We start from the raw sequence: 15,682 nt of genomic DNA on the forward strand, positions 1-15,682 counted from the left end.
AAATACAAGTATGATACCCATATTTCGCAATCATAAAGGATGCAGGGGTTTTCGGTGGAGGAAGTAACTGTCCTTCCCTAGTCTTAACTGGTTTGTCTTTCTTAAACCACTTCTTAATTCTCCCTAACCAGGTCTTCTTCTCCTTCTCTGGTGGGTCGTAATACATTTTTATTGTCTTTCGCGCAACGCTAGTCCCTCTTTATAACTGTACCGCTAATCTATCCAATCACAGCACGACTTCACACTAACGCACCTATTCAGAGTGTCCACGTCACTGTCACAGTCCTCGAATCCTAGCGCGACTCACACTAACGCACCAATAAGGAGCGTCTACGTCACCCTGTTTCTTCTCCAATCCTAGCGGGGCGTACACTAATGCACCAATCCGGGGCGTTTCACAGTTCTGACCGACTGTCCAATCCCAGCGCAGTCGTTCTGACGTTAGCAGCCGCTGCGGCAGCTCCTGCTCCTGCTTCTGTCTACCCCTCCTTTACAAATCCGCTCAGTAAGTCTTTGTTTCAATTTCTACACTTCTGTTAGTAACAACATAGAAACATCTCCATTGTCCGCTTCCCTAACCAAAGAACAGCAAAAGACCTTTCTCACGAGAATTCCGTCTTTCCCGAGAGCAGCGCTTACCTCTGCCCTTCTACGGAATCATTACTTCTGTTGATAAAGTAGCACATCCCTCTACTTCACCCTTCTAACAAGCATTAGCTAATTGTTTCTCTAGTATTTAAGACACATAGTTGGAGACCCAATGATCCTGAGAAATAAACCTAGAGTTTTGCAATCAACCCAAATGCCTTTACATTCACACTCGTTCACACCAAAAAAATGTAGTACATTCACACAGAATCCTGTCTTTCCCGAGAACAGCGAACAGTCTGTCCTGCTACAGAATTATGTCATATGTTAACAAAGCAGCACTTACCTCTCCTTTGTCCTTCTAACAAGCTCAGAGAGTATTACCTTTCCAGTGATAAGCGTTATCGGAATGCTAGTTGGATCCCTGGTACCTAAGACCAGAACTTCACAGGTAACCTTCGCTATCATACACACTTCTCTCACACTATAAATGTCTCTAATGGCAACACACGACGATGCTACCGAATTGAACCCAGACAATAGGCCATGCAACTTCAATTGTCACACGTTTCCCCTGTGTACCTACAGGGCAACAACAATTCCGTCTTTCCCGAGAGCAGCGCTTACCTCTGCCCTACTACGGAACCGTTACAAACCTCCGACTTCCTACATCCCAGAAGCCGTGCAAACAACATTAAACTCGGCGTAACTCAACATATAGTGTTAGTATATAAATCAATACCAATCAATAAGCAAAATCAATAAGCAATGTACAAGCAATAATCACTAAACCAAACAATAACAAACCATCATTCTGCTACCAGAAAAACTGCTGCAGCGTGGAGTGCAAAATCCCTCTCTACTGCCACGGACTAAATGATCTCACACACGCACACTATCCATACATTCGCTGGTGGGGCCCATAACACCAAAACACACTTACCATTAATCCGTGCAAGAGGCGATTATCCTTCCAAGCGCTGGATAATGAGGGAGGAAGATACCACTTTACCCCAATGAGCAACAAACCTACAAACCCTTCTTATACACATTAGGCCCTAGATTCCATATTTGATATTACCCTCATAACCGGGACGGATCTGCTAGTTGCGGTTTAAGTGAAATACTAATACTCTAATTAACCTTTACATTAACACATTTCAATGAATAACCAACCCAACTCATTTCTGTAGATATTCAAATTCAATTTTATATTAATATTGCAAATTAAAATCATTCATTTGATCAAGTTGCCATTCATATTTACCTATTCTGGCTAAAGTCGTCCTCTATGTCAAATCTGGCAGTCTCGCAAATCTATGCCCATCAATTTTAGCAGGTTAAGTTCATCAGGATTTTGGGCATTAATTCAGTCCGTCAAAGATTCAGGCTAACAGCTGTCCTGCAGTGTCACCGTCCTCTCCGTCAGCATATCATCAGGAAATCGAAGGAGCGACTTCCGACCTCTCTATTCTATGGGTTTTTATAATAATTTCAATTACAAAATGTAACAATATTGAGTTTTAGACTGTTCTGATTGGATGATCAGGGGTCAACCTCTCCGTTCCCATAAGGCTTAGTCCATGGTGTCAGCATACTTGCTGGTACCGGTTCTTTAGTAGCATTATTATTGTTCATTCAGAAAAGCTGGCTTGCATCCCAGAGCAACCTTGAAAGGTACATGTTCATCTGGGGTCAGGTCCAGGCCACTGTGTATCTGTTATCAGCGCAGGCGCACTTCACCCAAGCCCTGTTCAGCGTTGGCAGTCGGGTTAGGCACCAAAGTCAGCCATCTTACAATAGGCCAAAATGGACAACTTAAGCAAAGAAACATAAAAACTTAATTAATACATAGAAATGACTAATTAAATATTATTCCCTCGCTAATACTCATATGTGTGTGTATTTATCTAGCCAAAAGCAACACTCAATGCAGTTTATACTTACAAAATATAGCACGAATCACAATTACATCACCAAAGCGACATGTATCATGCAATATTCTAATTATCTATCATTAATATGCGTACGGAATTTAGTTTACGTAATTAATTAAGCCATGCAGATGCAAATCCCACGTGTATTTCGGTCATTAATAAGGTTGGTTAGTTATTTCCACATCACTTCAAACCATTAGTACCATTATAATTAATTAATTAATCTAATTAATAAAACGACATGCAAAATGGGGTGGGTATACAAAACTTTGCATAACCCGCACCAGCACCTGCACCCCAGGACCTGCATGACATGGACTGCACCAGTTCATGCCGTGCAGGTACTGTCTTTGACATTCCCATTGCTGCGCCTATTTCATAGGCAGCGCTGTATATCTGCCAAAGAACCACCCACCAGGAACAATTTTTTTAAATCTGGCATGCAGTGTGCATACAAGTTTGGTGGTCTGAGAGACAGCTGCCAGTGTGGTGGTCCCGCTCCTGCATTGCCAAACACGTAATCAGGCCCTATGCATCATGCCACTCCCCTGGCTCTTGTCACCAGGGACGATTCTGGACCTCCTATCTCTCCTAGAGTGGCATCTTATCAAGGAATTTTAACTGTGAATCAACTGCCGCCCAAGAAGGGAAGGGGTTTTGGGACAAAATAACAAACAGAGAGACTTGTACGCCTTCAAGCTCAGCCACCTTCTTCATGGAGTCATACGTACATCTCTTTTCAGTCCTGGAGAGCGGCATTGTTACATGCGCGTAATGTAGTAAGCTGTGCTGCAAATGCAAGTAGAGCTGTTATTCAACAAATGACTAGTCATTAAATGTTACTTCCTGCCTTTGGCATGTGTAATAACAGTCACTTGCACAATAATTAATCTATTGCTGCATAGACTTCCAATAATAAACTGCTACTTCTATAGTTGCGGCACTCCCGGCAGAAGCTATATCGTGTTTTCACATCACACATTAAGGTACACTTTGTTCCACTTTGTTTGTTCAACACTAGGTGCAAGATGCACAAGAGTTTGTTTTTGGATTCGCAGACTACTGGACAAGAAACCATGCCACATAACAATGTCACTGGGCGCTAATGCTTAGGCTTCACTCTGTGTGTCACTTAATATCCACAATGTCTCAATTTTCAAGAGTTGTCCTGTTTTCTGATTTTCACCTTCATAAAAACAAGCCTTTGGTTGATACACCTTCCATAAGGGCACTAACCTTAAGGATGGTACTTAACCATGTTTTCTCCTTTTAGGTGTGGAGTTGCAGGTATGGTGTTCGCTGCATCACTGGATTTGCTGGGGGAGAAGATGTCTGCAGCGTCCGATATTTGAAGTAGAGCCATGAGGCATTGCAGGGATGGAGTTTGCTGAGTTGCTGGATTTGAGGGGAGGAGATGTCAGCAGCATCGGAAATTCACGGGAGAGCCACAATGCAGAAGAAGCTTAGCCGGGTTGTGGAGATGTTCAAGTGAGTAGGATAGTTGAAGAGGGTCCACCCTCTTCAGCAAGTGGGTAAGCCTGGCACTGCCTCGTGGTTTGGGTGTGGTATAAATACTTTTCCTAAATCCTGATGAGTCAGCCCAAATATCCCATGATCATATGCCTATGAGTCAACCCAAATATACCAGTCATGTGCCTGTGAGTCAGCCCAAATATCCCCATAGTCGTGCCTATGAGTTAGTCTAAATATCCCTATAGTTAAGTGCCTATCAGTCAGCCCAATTATCACCATAGCCATGATGAGTCAGCCCAGATATCACCATAGCCATGATGAGTCGGCATAAAGGCCCTGGGGAATGTTACTGTTTGTAGTTTGGTGTTTCATGATTCGGTGGCCTAGAACCCTGTTGAATAATTACCAAGTCAAGATTGCTGTCCAGCCTGTGGGTCAGTTAGTCCCATAAACAGCCGGGGAGGCATTCAGACATGTGCTCGATCCCACCAGACCCCAACATACAGGAGGAGTGAAAAAACAAGGAGGTCATGGTCATGACACTAAGGAGCCTATATATGAGTCTGTGTGCATCACTCATGCACCACGCAACGTGATGCAAGAGTGACGCAAACCTTAAGACAGATTGTTGAAGCCACCCCAAGCCACTTTGCGTGGCTCTAAGTGGATTCAAAAATCTGGAGTAACTCAATGCAGCGTAAATCACAGCATTGCATTATTCTGCCCTGGGGCGGTGTTCCATGGGCGTTGTGTAGGTGTTCCCACACAACTCCCATGGATTTTGACACATCCCCAGATTTACAAGAACATGTAGACTTGAGGATGCACCAAAATCTTACACTTTCCCAGAGGAGGCGTAACGAGGAGAAATATTTTAATTTCTTCTTGTTTCTTCATCTTTCTTTGTCTGCTGCATTCTGCAGTACAAATAGAAAGAGGAATATGCCTCCCAGTATAGTTTTTGTGCAGGAAAGTGTCCCTTCCTCGCACAAAAACAATACTGCCTGCAACATAGGCACCCTTGCACCTGTGCTGGCGCTAGGCCGCTAAAAGGGCACCAATGAATGGGAAAGGACAGGAATGAGGCGCATTGCCTTTAATACAGCACACTCCTGCCCTTTTACTGTCACAAAGTGCAGCAAGGTGATGTGCTATGCTGCACTGCATGACTTTCTAATAAATGAGCTCTTGAATAAGCAGCCATACCCACAAACACATTTCCACAATGTTGGTGTCAGTTCATGCTGCACTGTTTATGATCTGAGGAGCCACTACTACTAAAAGAAAAGGGATATACAGAAAGAGTAGCAATCTCGTGTGTCTGAAAAAGTACATTTGGGAGGATACTGCTTTCCTATAGGTGTTATCTTGGACAGGACGGCAAAATGAGAAAGAGTTCACATCCCCAACATTTGTCTCTCATGCTATCGCTGGCAATGTCATGCAACGAGCTGACCTCCAATTCCTGGCCACCGGATCATTCCAGATGACCAAAAGAACCAGAGCTGGCATCTCGCACTCAATTCAATCCTTGTATCAGGTATTACCATGTATAGCCAGCCATGTGCACCGGTACTTCAGAAAGCCAAATCACCATAGGACAAGAGAGGACTGTTTTGTGCCATTGTCCATATACTCCAGGTCCCCTGAATCATTGACTTTACGAATATTGCCTTCGGCCACCTTGGCAGACAGCATGTCATTATCGCAAACATCAATTCCGGCACTCCATCAATGTGTACAACATCTGCAATACTATGGGTGTCTCAATATGTGCACACTGCCTTTCCAGGGGCAACACATGTCAGATTTCATTTTACTGCAGTCAACAATTTCAAATCAGTTGCATGCTAGGGATTATGGAGACATGTCGCTGTTAGACAGTACAGCATTAAAACACATACATCATGCACAAGACATGCATGTAATCATGGGGTTTAACATCATGGTGACTTGCACACATCATAGCACACTAACCCCTAAATGACCCTTGATGGATGCTGTAAATGCATACATGTGCAACATGATCAGAAATGTTAATAAACATATTAGTAGCACATTATTCATCACTTGTTGCAAGTGAGTGTGCATGTGACTATATTCTCCATTGCCTCATCCCCTTCAAATGTTCCACCACAGACTCATAATGGAGGACGGATCAGAGGCATTATAAAGAGCACAGACAATACTGTACGATGCAATAAGTGTATGCGCAGCTGCTTCCAAGGAAGCGTCCCGGCGCTGGCAGCAGAAAGACCGGAAAGACCAAAAACCCCAAAAATCAGGGAACCTAAAGTCAAGCAGCAAAGAGGAAAGTCTTAAGCGTTTAAGAAAGAGTGATTCAGAGGGGGCCAAGCACAGCGAAGTTGGAAGGGAGTTCCAAAGTTTAGCAGAACGCAAAAGATCTTCCATCCCTTCTCGCCTTTTGCACTCTTGAAACTTGTCATAGCATCAAAGCATTGGAACACAAGGGTCTGCCCTGACGGTACACATTCAGTCTTCTTCTCACATGCCTAAAACCTTTCAAATGAAAGCTCTATACTCATAAATGAATGCTTATTTATGACAGCTGATGCAGCCAAGGAAGGCATGAAGAAGCCAAGACTGGTAGGTGCTTCGGTGCCTTTTTTATAAAACATGCTGCCACATTTTGAAGAATCTGCAGACGTTGCTGCAGGTAACATGGCAAGCCTACGTATAGGCCATGAGTGTAATTCAATTCAGATGTCACCAGTGAATGTACAGTGGTCTTCCGATAAGTTTTCAGCACCCCATGAACCAAAAGTGAACAAACAGCTTGCAGGGACGGGCTCGACCTTAGGTTCAAAAGACAGGTTAGACATGTTGCACCTTGAACCTGTTCTGATATCTTCCCTACTCTAAATGGGGTTGTACTACGATATTCCATGCAATGCTGTGCTAGACTACCTTGCATGTTCCATCTTGCACAATATATTCTTGCAAAGAGCATGCACAATGATCACCCACTAGCTCTGTTCTAGTCTTGATTGAGTAGCTGCCCCAGAGACCTGGGTCGAAGGTCTGCATGTATGTAACCAACTTCTGTCCTCACATTTCACGTGTGCCATACCTGTGGTTGTTGTATTGCAGTAGATGGACACTGAAAGTCAATGATGAAAGATGGAACATACCTCTGAAGCCTGAGACAAGGGGCATATTTACAAGGAGCAAGCGGTGCTGCAGAATCATTTTCTTTTGATGCAGCGGTGGTGCAATCAGTGCTCCACACTGCTCCGTGTTTTCACACGGATGCATTGGGCCTAATGCATCAGTTTGTAGAGGCCTACGTCACATTATACCTCCGCTAGGAATAATGTATGCAGGGTAGGCGTTCCCACGTAGAACTGACGTAGTGAAATTTACAACTTTTCACTGCATCGCTCTACCCCTTGACTGCATCAAAGGCCTTCTCAAACCAGGCGTAAGGATTGATGCAGGGCTTTTACATGAGACGCGCCTCTGTGCTCTGATGCATTGCTGGAGTTGCGTCAGTTTTACGACCAATTCCAGCAATGCGTCATTTTAACACCAAAAGATGTGCCAGAATTTCTGATGGATCCATGAATCCTTGAACCATGGAGCACTGTACTGTAAATACAGCGCATCTATGCGGTTGTTAAGGTATTTGCAGCAGGCACAAGAAATCTGATGCATCGATGCTGATGTGGCCAGTTTTGTAAATATGCCCCATGGTCTCATGTTCTCAGTGAATAAACAGAAGGCAGTGGGTATTTTATGGCCCTATCAGACAGACCAAATTATATAAAAGTCTGGTAAATGTTTCTTTTGAATTGATAGAAACATGTAAGATAATTGCATGATACATACTCCGGCTCCCATTTGCTGTGTGTGGAATAATGTTCACATTTACCACCTAATGCACATCTGTGCAGCCGGTAATTCTAAGTATGGGATCACACGCCCACGTTATCCAGAGGTATGTGCCAATTCACTACTGACTCTTATGCACCTACACCTCCATTCTGTCACCTTTTTGTTCATCTTACTATGTGTAATGTTATGTTTATAATGTTTAATATCGTGGCCACAGCCCACGGAAGTGAACAGCGCAGATCTACAGAATTGTCCAGTTCTGAGCCAGCAAGCCCAGTGAGAAAATATCCAGCTCTAGCCCACTGATGCTCCTTCACTGATTGTCCACTTATTGAGGACTGAGTTGGCTCACAATTTCCTAAAGGAAGAAATTGTGAAAGTGGTGAGTAAATCTGCTATGTCATATGGTGCGTACTTAAGTCATTTCCATGCAGTGTAATATTTAGTGATGTACAAAACAAAATTGGGGTGATGGAGAGAAAAATAACAAAGTGCTATTACAATCTTCCCTGTTCAGATAAACACCTAAATCAGGTAATGGTGTTGACTACAGCCTCATGGGCTAGGCCATAAAGTTCCCCCTATGCAATGTGACCACCATCTGGGTATGTTAAAAGGACCTCAATCGCCCACATCAAGTGGCATTCTTTATCGTTGAGAATATAGAATAACAGCTGTAGTGCACTGAAAAATATTCAAATATACAAATGTATCCTAGTATTCATACAAATGATCAAAATCGGTGTGCTCTCTTTGAGGTGGTTCCACCCTACCACCAATTCAAAAGAAGCGAGAAGACCAGGACCTGGTAGTTCTGGACAAAGTGAGCACTACCTGGGGTACTCAATCTAGAGTATTCACAAATTGTATTATCAATATTAAAGACGGTGAAAACAGTTTCAACAAGCAAATTAATGAGACCATTCATAAAATGTTATACTTGAAAAGTTCAACGGTGAAAGAAAACTGAAGTTCAAAGTTGTCCGATGCTTCTTTATTCAAAGGAAAAGTTCATAAATGTTGAAAAAACTTCAAGTTGATAATTCAAGTGCTTGACATTCATACATACATACATACATACATTCTTTATCGTTGGGCATGCTTCCGAGCAGGTGAAGCAATACCAAGGATCTGTGTCCCTACTGGCTATGTGCAGCCCATGTCTGGCAAAGGGCCAATCGAAAATTCATGGTTTGTCATATGGAACCCTGAGGTAAGCTTTTCTTAAAGGTATAACCCTTTTCAAAAAAATCAAGAAAAAAGGTTTGTTAATATTCTGTATGGGGGAATAAAGGTGTATTGTCCTTCATACCCCAAGAACAAAAGAAAAGAGGCAGGTATGTATTACTATTTAACACCCCTCAGGTCGCTTATATTTAAGAGGTCTCAAAGTGCCCTGAGTGGCCAAGAGGTTATATTAACCTTACTAATATCCCTGCTTTCAAACACTTCAAAAGAATCCGGAAGTGCCTTATGGCAGAGTGAACATAGGACACATAAGGCGTTATGCATTTTGATGTTTCTTCATCTTTTTAATGTTCACAAGTAATGATCATGTCTGCACTGCAGTCTGCAGTGGCCATGCAAAGTTGGTGTATGGTATTTGCTACATACTGTTACCAGAAAATCCCCGTAGACACACTAACAAATAGATTTATAACCCCGTCATATAATGCTATGAGTGTCAATTCAACAGATATAAAACACAACTTTCTAATATTCTGAATCGGGGTCTCCAAGGGTCATGCAACACTCAGATTAATGGACAAAAAGAAACAATAGACACTTGGGGGCATATCATCAAGGCCAGGCGATAATTATCGCTCAGCGCTCTTAGCGCGAGGATAATTATCGCCGGCCAATGCTGAATTTTATCGTGGAGATAGCGTGCTATCAGCAACGCTTATCTCCAAAGCGATCAAATTCAACGCGCAAGCTGCCAACAATGCGATTATCGCTGGAAATCCAGCGATAATCGCACAACGTTTTGCGAAAGCTTGCTGCTAGAGCAAGGCAGATTTAGCCATGATATCCACCTTCCATAGGATATCTTGGCTAAGTCAGTTGAAAGGCAGGCATAAGGAAAGTAGTGATAACCAAGGTTATCACTACTTTTCTTGTCGCTCTGCAGGTTAGCGTGTGGCTAGATAATAGGAGAAATGTTGCTTAGCGACATTTCTCCCGTTATCTTGGGGTGGAACGCCCACTTTGCATCTCAGATGCGAAGATGGTAGTTGGGGGAAAGGGCGATAAGGCAAGGATTCACGCGCTAGCGTGACCTTGCTGATAAGGCGGTAAAATTATCGCCGCTTTCCATCCGAAAACGGATGCTAAAGCGGCGATAATTTTATAGCCTGGCCTTGATGATATGCCCCTATATTATTTGGATGGACATCGCCTGTCTAGCATGTGTCTCTTGGCTGTGGGCTAAAATCCGTGTTACAGGGGGTCATGTGTCTCATCAGCCTTTGTCATGTTGAAGGTATATGCTCCACATCAAACATTTTATTACACTTTCTCACTGTTTTATTTGTGCCAAAAAATGGCATTTACAACTGCGTCGACAGTCCTTTCTACTGCTTCTGCTCAGCAACCTGAAAGCAGATGGTGAGCAGGACTCTTGCCAGGAAAGAGAGACCTCAGCTACAGGGAGTGCATCCACCACCTTTGCAACTCAGGAGTAGGTGGAGTCCCCCTTTGCACAGTACTCCTCCTGTGACACATATTAGATCATCTACTAACCACATCTGGGATGCGTGCACCTAGGGAGAGGTGGTGAACTCTAACACCACAACATGTTTAAAGGACTGTGAGGAAGGTGGTCTTCCTATCAAGGAGCAGCCTGTGGTTTCCGGTGATGAGTCAAAAAGACTGCCTTACCTTAAATCGACCTCATCCATCACTCCTTTACAAAAGGCAATTTGTGTCCAACAAAATATCAGAGGCCAAGGGCGTGCTTTATCCCTTTCAGCCAAAACCATCGTCTTCCAGGTGCCAGATGAGGAGCTGATGAGGCATGTGTTGGCGGGCAGAAGAAACCGCAGCAGTAATTAGGCCAGCTCAGTGAGTCAGTTCACAAGGCTTTTGTTGCACCAATCGAGGGCTGTTCGTCCCCGACTTTATAGCAGAGAGTATCACTAGCAAAGGCACTAGGACTATACTAGGCGACTTCAATATTCACCTAGATGAACACAATAACTCAGCTCCCAACAGATTAACCCAAGACGTGGAAGCCATGCAACTCAGACAGCTGGTTCAATCAGCAACACATGAAAAAGGGCACATATTAGATGCAATCTTTACTAACGAGTCCAAACTAAAAGTAGCCACTCCTTTACCAGTTCCCTGGTCAGACCATTTCTTTATCTCTTTTACTCTGGTCAAAACGCAAATACAAACTATAGGGTGCAACGCACCAAAGCCAGTCAGGAAGTGGCCTAGAATTATACCAGACAGCATGAGCAAGTCCCTGATAGGGCAAATCCCGACCTTGGCAGGAGATGTAGAGGAGGCAGACATGCTCTGGGCCAAATGGCTCAATGACGCTGCAGAAAACTGGAGTAAGAAAGAAAGAATAGTGACCAACCGCACACAGAGGAAAGTAGCATGGTTTAACAACCCTCTCCCATCTCTGAAAAAAGCATGCAAAAAAATGTTAAGGAATTGGCGGAAATCATATGACACAACCACCATGAACAATGTGAGAAAGCAATCAGACACTACCACGATGAAATTAAATTAGCCCAAGCCAGACATTTCCAGGAAAAAATAAACTCAGCCACCCACTCTTCCAGAGAACTCTTCAAGGTGGTCAAACCCCTCAGATCCATAGAGCTAGTAGTCTCTCCGCAATGCTCATCAAAGGAGATATGCAATAAACTTGCAGTCTTCTTCAAAAATAAAGTAGAAAATATCTACAAATCCATGCAAGGGAACGGAGATAACCCAGACCTACACAAACAAATTATGGACCCCTCAGGACAGGTTGCAGGACCCGTACTAACGCACTTTCCAGTGCCAAGCAAAGACACCACAAGCTTGATTTGAAAAAACATGAAATCAGGCTCCCTTCATGATCCTGTATCCCCACATATCTTGTTACAGGGTGGAAATACCACTCTGACCACCGCCACAGAGCTGTTAACACTACATCTCGCTCAAGGGAGAGTTCCAAAAGCATGGAAGCATGCTATAGTCCGACCCCTATTAAAGAAACCACAGCTAGACCCAACAGACCTTGGAAAAATCGCAGGACAACATGTCAACCAGATGCTGTCCCAAAGAAGAACAAGGTGCTTCATCAGACCCAAAAGGGGTTCAGACCATTACACAGCACCGAGTCTGCTGTTGGTCACGTAGTAACTCAAGGGAATCCTCAATCAGGGGGTACTGCTGCCATCCTGCTAGTGCAGCTTTTGATACGGTGGATCACAAAACACTGACTCTCAGGCTGGAGAAAGCAGGGATACAGGACAGCGCACTAAGATGGATGGTGTAATTTCTAAAAGGCAGACCATTTCAGACTACGGAATGCGGACATTACTCGGATGCTCTAGAGATAGCATGCGCAGTGCCACAGGTGTCCTCCCTCAGTCCCACACTATTTAATCTCTACATGTACCCTCTGGCCGAGATTGTCCAGGAGTTTGGGTTATCAATCGTATCTTATGCTGATGATACCCAACTAGTAGTTACAGTGGCAGAGGGTCCTAAATCAAACCACAACCAAGTGGTTCCCTGTAAGGAAAAGGTAGCAAAATGGATGACTGGCTGGAGGTTAAAACTGAATGGTGACAAAACAGAGCTTTTGTTCCTAGGAAATAATCCTTCACCACAAGTCACCATTAACTGGCCAAAAGGACTGGGATGTCCTCCCTTCCATAAAAACTCCACAAAGAATCTCAGTGCTGGGAAGCCCTTGGGCACCTATGCCCTATATAAAAACCCCTAAACATAAATATCACAGGGAGAACACCTCTCTCCTGTCTTCATGTAGTACTTTCATGTCCTCACAAAAAACCTGTCAGTCCAGTTTATGGCAGCCTAGTACATTCATCCACCCTTCTATGCCTTCCCCATTAAGGGTTGTTGAGGATAGCCTCCACTATCCATATGCAGCAATAGAGGAAGAAGTAGTGTTCCTTATTGTGCTCTAAGACATGGGTGAAGCAATTGCTATCAGAATAGTACCACCTTTACCTTGGAGAAGTGACATTTTTTCCTGAGATTTCCATTTTCTTTGTTGGACGTTTTGTTAGACATTTGCTTTAAAACTTTCACATTTGCAGACATAAATTTCAATGGCTATTTTTTACAAATACCCCTCTCTTCCCATTTTCAAGTTATGCATCCTTCCCTAGATTCAGATAGATGTTGTGCTTGGTTTTCTTGTGCAGACCCAGGACCCCAATCAACTCATCCCACCTTCCAATAACTAGGACCATGAGGATGTTTTCCTTTGTCTTAACATTTTAAGTAATCCTTATGCACATCCTACTCCAGGATGCCTATTGATGTTGGTGTGAAGGTAACACAAGCCAATACAGAGCACAAGAGAAGACATTTTCTTCCTGTGCATCATGTGTAACTATTAAGATGACATAAAATGAATGATGAAAGGTGTACAATACTATGTGTTTCTGAGGTGTATTTAGAAGCACAGGTGGGGACATGTGTGAGAAGGTAGAGCTTGTAAGTGATCGGTTACCTGTGATCATGGTGGTTGGGGGTGGCATCTGCATCCCCTGGCTAAGCAGAACAGTTCCATGGAAGAGAGGGAACTCAAGTCCATAATCGGAAGAGCGTGTGATTGTGGTGATGGCCCACTGTTGTGGCCTACCAAAAATGCGGGGGACACAAATGAGTGCAACTACTGTGACTGGTGGTGTTAGAATTGGTAGCTTGGCACGAGCATGGCAGGGTTATCTCAGAGGCAGTGTGTAAAGCATTTGCACATAACCAACAGTAATACAGTGTAAGCACTACAAAAGGACACCACATCAGTTTAAAAAAAATATCCAATATTTTTAAATACTTCAGACAAGACCAAAAACTATAAAAATCCACAATACTGTACTTAGAAATCTTTAGTTATCGATATAACCTTGAAAAACTGTTCCTTGAAGTCAATAGCTCCTCTGGGGCTATCACGGTGTTGTGAACAAACAGATCTAAACAGTTCTTGCTGACCGTGACGTCGCGGGCCAGCTACGGTGTCAGGAAGACCATAAAACAGTACCTTTAGAAATGCAGGGCGTCAACGACCTCTCGTTGAGCTTCCAAAAGCACGGTGTCCGCATGCCTCGGTTCCGGAGGTCAGTGCAGAAGTCGTCGGGCCCTTGAAGTCAAACGCATTGCAGATCGAACTCCTTGTGGTTGAAGTCAAGAGCGCTGGCATTGGCAGGCATTGGGGACTGAGGTGTGAAGTGCAGCAGTGTGGCGTTTGATGCCCTCAGGTCGCGGCGCGAGTGGCGTCTCAGTGGCGGGGTTAGATGCCATCTTCGGTGAAACCAGGGTCGTGGTGCAAAGTGATGCAGTGCTCGTCGCGGTGCTGGCCAGTCACGGTGCAAGCAGCTGCATCTTCATTGCTGAAGCAATGTCGTTGGCTTACGAAATGGAGCCATTGGCACCGGCGTCGGTGAGGGATGAGGGCGGTGCATCTTGTAACTTTACGAGCGATGGTGCAAGCAGCGGCATAGATTTTGACGTGAAGTGGCATCATCGGGGATACCAAGACAGCGTTGTGAAGTGAGGCAATGAGGCGTGTGGTGCTCACAGGTCGCGGTGCAAGCAGCGACTCGGTGGTGGTGTCAGCAGGCATCGCTGGTGAGACCAGGGTTGCGGTGCGGCATTGCGGCAGTGCCCTCTGCTGTGCCTTCAGAGACTGAGTCCGCAGCAGCGTCGTAGATGGCATCAGGTTGCTTTTTCTTCTGTTGCAGCACAAAACACACAGTCCCCAGTGCTCAGGGCAGAATAACTTCAAGTCCTTTCTGTTCCTGAGACTTCTTGAACAGGGGGCAAGCTCTACCTCAAGCCCTTGGAGAAACTCACAAAAATAGATTGCAGAAAGTTCAGTCCAGTCCTTTCACTGCCCAATACAGAAGCAGCACTGCAGGCCAATACAGCAAAGCACACAGCAAAGTGGTACTTCCTCCTCACAGCTCTTCTTCTTGGCAGTCTTCTTGGTCCAAAAGAGTTCTAAAGTTCTGGGGTTTGGGCTTCACTTTTTATAGCACCAAATTCTTTGTCCTCTCGGGCAGAGGGTGTCTGTGCTCAGCCATAACCAGTCCTGCCCTCTCTGGTGTGGCTTCCTGGCAGGAGGTGGAGACAGCATTGTCAGAGGCGAACCAGGCCCATTAAGGTGAAAGGACATCTGCTCCCTCCTACTCTAAATGCAGCCCAGGTTTATTCAGCCCTTACCTGACCCACCTAGACTATCTAGAGCCACTGCTGCTCCTCAGCCCCTGTCATCCGAATCCCAGACAGTCAATCCACAGACCCAGCAGAGGCCTGCTGGATTGCTGAGCATGAAAATACCTACTTTTTTTAAGTGGTATTTTCAAACCCAGAATGTAAAAATCACCTTCACTAAAAGATGCATCTTTAGATTCTGAGATCCGGCATACTAAACTTTATTTTCCTACCTAGGTCCTAGGGACAGTTATGTTTATAAAATATTATAAACAAACTCCCCATTCCGTCCTATGGGGAACAGCTAGCCTTGAAATAGTAAAAAGCGAAATTGGCAGTAATTCACTATCAAAACATGCCAAACACACCAGGCATGTCCTACCTTTCACATACACTGCACCCTACCCATAGTGGTATCT

Source organism: Triturus cristatus, chromosome 6, assembly GCF_964204655.1.
Source record: "Triturus cristatus chromosome 6, aTriCri1.1, whole genome shotgun sequence".
In the NCBI taxonomy this organism is placed as follows: Eukaryota; Metazoa; Chordata; class Amphibia; order Caudata; family Salamandridae; genus Triturus; species Triturus cristatus.